The following is a 5,000-nucleotide window of genomic DNA, read 5'->3' as shown; positions in this document are numbered from 1 at the left end:
GTCCTCTCAGTATCCCACTTCTTCTTCGCTAACCGCTTTCTCCGTATATACTCCTGCACTTCCTCATTCCACCACCAAGTCTCCTTATCAACTTTCCTTCCAGATGACAAACCGAGTACTCTTCTACCTGTCTCCCTGATAACACTAGCTGTTGTTGTCCAATCATCTGGCAGCTCACCCTGACCACCCAGACCCTTTCTCAACTCCTCCCTGAAAACCGTGCAACGCTCCTCCCTTTTCAGCTTCCACCACTTTGTCCTCTGCTCTGCCTTTGTCCTCGTCATCTACCTTGTCACCAGAGTCGTCGCACAAACCGCCATCCTATGCTGTCTGGCTACACGCCCACCTACAACTACTTTGCAGTCACCGATCTCTTTCAGGTTACCTCGTCTATACAAGATGTAGTCTACCTGCGTGCTCCTACCTCCGCTCTTATAAGTTACCCTATGTTCCTGTTTTTTCTGGAAAAAGGTATTCACTACACCCATTTCCATCCCTTTTGCAAAATCTACCACCATCTGTCCCTCTGCATTCCTATCCTGGATACCATATCTGCCCATCACTTCTTCATCCCCTCTATTGCCTTCACCAACATGTCCATTGAAGTCTGCACCAATTACCACTCTCTCATTTCTGGGAATATTCTGCATCACTTCATCCAACTCATTCCAGAACTTCTCCTTCTCTTCAGGTTCACATCCCACCTGTGGCGCATAGCCACTAACAACACTGAGCATCACACCTTCAATTTCCAATTTCAGACTCATAAGTCTATCTGACATTCTTTTCACCTCTAGGACGTTCCTTACAAACTCCTCCTTCAAGATGACTCCTACTCCATTTCTCTTCTTGTCAGCACCATAATAGTATAACTTAAAGCCTGCTCCTAAGCTTCTAGCCTTACTACCCTTCCACCTGGTCTCCTGGACACACAGTATATCCAGCTTCCTTCTCTGCATCGTGTCCATCAACTCTCTACCTTTTCCTGTCATAGTCCCAATATTCAAAGTCCCTACTCTCAGTCCCAGGCTCTTTCCTTTCCTCCTCTCTCTCTGCTTCCGAACACGCACTCCTCCTCTTCTTCTTCTTCTTGTTCTTCGACCCACAGTAGCCCGATTTCCATTAGTACCCTGTAGGTCATCAGTACCAATGGCGGTCGTTGTTAACCCGGTCCGCGACCCATCCGGTATGGTATAGTTATGGTTGACTCGCATGTTTGGTTTTGGCAAACGTTTTACGCCGGATGCCCCTCCTGACGCAACCCTCTGCATTTATCCGGGCTTGGGACCGGCACAGGGAGACACTGCTCCGTGCCCCCCCCCCCCCCCCCCCCAAAGGCAGGCTTGGAGAGACACGGGCCAGTGCCGCCCTGAGGCTGCATTACCCTCTCTTTCTTACATTTATTATAAAAATATGCTTATCTTCCTTTTAGCTCATCACACATGTCTTTATGATTTTCAGTCCATGCCTCAGCCGGCCTGAAGCTCCACTGATGCGCATGTGCGGATGCCTCTATCTAGCGGACATAAAATAAAGACAATCATTCAAATGTGAATGAGTCGGCGTGATGCTCCGGGATGTGTGGAGCTCAGGGAGCTCCACGAGTGAGGGAGTTAAGTTAGGGCGGGGGTGCAAGTAGGCTCTAGGATTCCCCGAGTCGGGGCGAACGATGGGTTAGGAGGCGTATCGCATTGAAGATAATGGCCGCATATCCTTCTTGGACTTTTCTAAAGCCTTTGACTCGGTCGAACATCCATTTATCATAGCAACGCTCGAACATTTTGGATTTGGTTAAATATTCAGGAATGTGATCCGTGGGCTCTATGAGAATATTCATAGCTGTGTCACCCTGCCAAGCGGCACCACTCCGAGCTTCCATGTTGATGTGGGAATCCCCCAAGGTTGCCCCATCTCACCCTATTTATTTATAATTGCTACCGAAATGCTAGCCGTTTATGTTGAAAAGAGCAACGATATCCAAAAGTTAGACGTGCTGGGGACTGAAATTGTTATTAGCCTGCTGGCAGATGACACAACCTTAGTTTTGAAAAATGAACATCAAGTCCCAATAAGTGCCGAAAACAACCAAAACATTCTCCAAGGCTTCAGGATTGTCATTAAACTTAAAGAAATGCAAACTTCTTGCGCTGCATGACTCGCCACTAAAGGAAATCAGCGATGTTTCTATGAAATCAGAAATAAAATACTTGAGCATTTTCCTATCCAAGGACCAAACGTTAAATCAATCCAGGAACATTGAATCTAAACTGAATCAAAGTAAAGCTTAATTCTAATATATGGCTCCAGAGAGATTTATCAATATTAGGCCGGATATATTTGACTAAAATGGATGTGTTTATCCAGATGTATATACCCAGCGTATTCCAATGCTGCTCCAAATCAACTCGTAAAATCTGTTAACCAAATCAATTTCAACTTTATCTGGAGGAACAGACCACACCATCTAAGAAAAATCACATATGGTGAAAGAAACAAGTGAAGGAGGGCTGAAAGTGATAGAGTCGGACTGCTTGAATGGGACATTGAAGGTGAACTGGTTGAAATCCTGGATCAAACCTCATCGTTCTTTCTGGTATTGTACTCCAAACTACTTATTCAACAAAGTCGGCGGCCTGAGTCTTCTGCTTATCTCTGACTTGGATATCAACAAGATTCCTGTCAAATGTTCAGAGTTCCATAAACAAATATTATTATACTGGAAAATGATATACGTACACAATTTCTCACCACACAGTATAATAGTTTGGAACAATCGATATGTACTGCATGGCAACAAACCTCTGTTTTACAAGGAATGCTTTGAGAAAGGTATATGGTCGATAATTGACTTGATGGATGACACTGGCAGTCCTCTGGACAATGAGCAGTTCTGTACTACACACAGATTCAAGCCTCCCATATTAGAGTTGCTAAAGTTACGAAACGCACTGCCTCGACAATTTGTATTCCTGACCAAAAATATAATGACGCACCGAACCGTACAACCACAGTTACCCCGACTATCACTCCAGGGAATCTCAATTGTGGACAGAAAGCGCGGCAACTCCTTTATTAGGAAATGTTTCACAGGAAACTTATTCCCTGGACGTCAAAAAAAAAAAAAAAGGATATTTTAAATAAATTTGATGAGGAATCGATTGCCACGCTGCGAACCATGTATCTGACTCTACCCATACCCCCAAGGCAAAAGAGACCCACTTCAAAATTATGACTGACATCTACCCATCTAAGGAATTATCGAGGGTACGCTTTAATTTTGAAGATAATATTTGTACATTTTGTGAAGACAACATTGAAACCACTGACCATATATTTTTTCTCCTTCTCATTCCATCGTCACCAGTTTCCTTCTCAAAAGATGATATAACATTCTGTTTACTTATAAGCAACATAACAGATGAACTCTGTGTCAATGTTCTTTTAGGCCTGGCCAAGTTCTTCATTCACAAGAACAGAATGCAAAAATGCTCCCCAAATTTTAATGTCTTCATAAACGATTTTGAAATATAAAAAAAAAAAAAAAAAATCCTTAAAACTTATAGAAAAATCCAAAAACTAAAAAATATAGTTACCCATGTCCGAGGTTCCTTTTTTTTTTGGTAAAAAAAAAAAACAAAAAAAAAAAAACAACTTGATTACATGTTACATTCCCCTTGCAATTTTTTTTTTATTTTTTCGTTTTAATTTCTTATTTGTCTATCTATTGATTTAATTACTTCCTTTTAATTTCTTTTTTTGTCTCGTACTGTAAATTTCTCACAAACCTGTAACACTATTAACTTCTCATTACATACAGAACAAATGTCCTGATGTCCGTTGCTTCCTCATCCCTGGTTGTTTCATTGACATTCAGTTCTACCTTGCTATGTTTATTTGTACATTTGTATATTTGGGTGTACTATTTATGTTCAATTAAAAACAGTTTGATGTCTGAGATTCCTTGTGAACCGCCAACTTAATTACATGTTATATTCCCCTCACAATTTTTTTTTTTCGTTTTTAATTTTATTTTTCTATCTATTTATTTAATTATATCCTTTTAATTTTCTTTTTTTGTCTAGCATTAAAAATTTCTCGCAAACCGTTAACACTATTAACTTCTGATTACTTACAGCACGAATGCGCTTATGCCCCCCCACCCATCCCGCTTTTTCCGTACGGTGGCAGACACTGAGATCGAAAGCAAATGGGTGTCATTGAAATGCAGTAACAGGGTGATAACAGCCGTGTTCGAAGTGTGTAGGGGCTTATAGGAGAGCAGAAGCACGTCACGCAATTCACCTGAGTTCGGAGGATCGGGAGTACCAGGGCCCATAGCGGAGAAGCGGAAGAGCGCAGTTATGTGTCTCTTCTCAAAGGCCGGGAAGCTGGGGGGCAGCAGGACCCCTTAGACCGGCTAATGTGAGCCTTCTCCGGACATAGATCACCCGGACTTATGACTGGAGCTCCCGGACCTCTGGGCACACACATATGTGAATGAGTGGATGAGCTAATGTTGGTTTGGTTGTGGATACGTTTCGGCCAATGCTATCAGCACAGCGATGATGAGTTCAGGTGTGTCTGTGTGTGTTTGTGTGTTTGTGTGTGTGTGTGTGTGTGTGTGTGTGCGTGTGTTTGTGTGTGTGTGAGAGTTTGTTTTTGTGGGTTGGGGGGGGTTCCCGCGGACACGGAGTACCAGGGCCTGGAGCGGATGAGGTGAGGAGCGGAGGAGAGCAGAAGCCCGGACCGTGATTCGCTTGTGTCCAGCGGTTCGGGAGTTCCAGGGCCCGAAACGGAGGAGCGGAGGAGCGGAGGACGGCAAAACCCCTTTCTGCAATTCGCCTGAGTCCGGCGGATCGGTAATACCTGGTTCCGCAGCGGAGGAGCGGAGGAGTGGAGGAGATGTTTCTCTTCTCAGAGGCGGCGAGGAGGGGGGGAGAGGGACAGGACCCCTTACCCTTACCCCCCCCGGACGTTTGAGTGGAGCTCCCGGACCTCCG

Source organism: Fistularia commersonii, unplaced genomic scaffold (assembly GCF_037954325.1).
Source record: "Fistularia commersonii isolate RoL2024-O1a breed Wild unplaced genomic scaffold, RoL_Fcom_v1.0 HiC_scaffold_69, whole genome shotgun sequence".
Classification (NCBI taxonomy): Eukaryota; Metazoa; Chordata; class Actinopteri; order Syngnathiformes; family Fistulariidae; genus Fistularia; species Fistularia commersonii.
The sequence above is the reverse complement of the archived record's forward strand: the minus strand, read 5'-3'. Positions refer to the sequence as shown.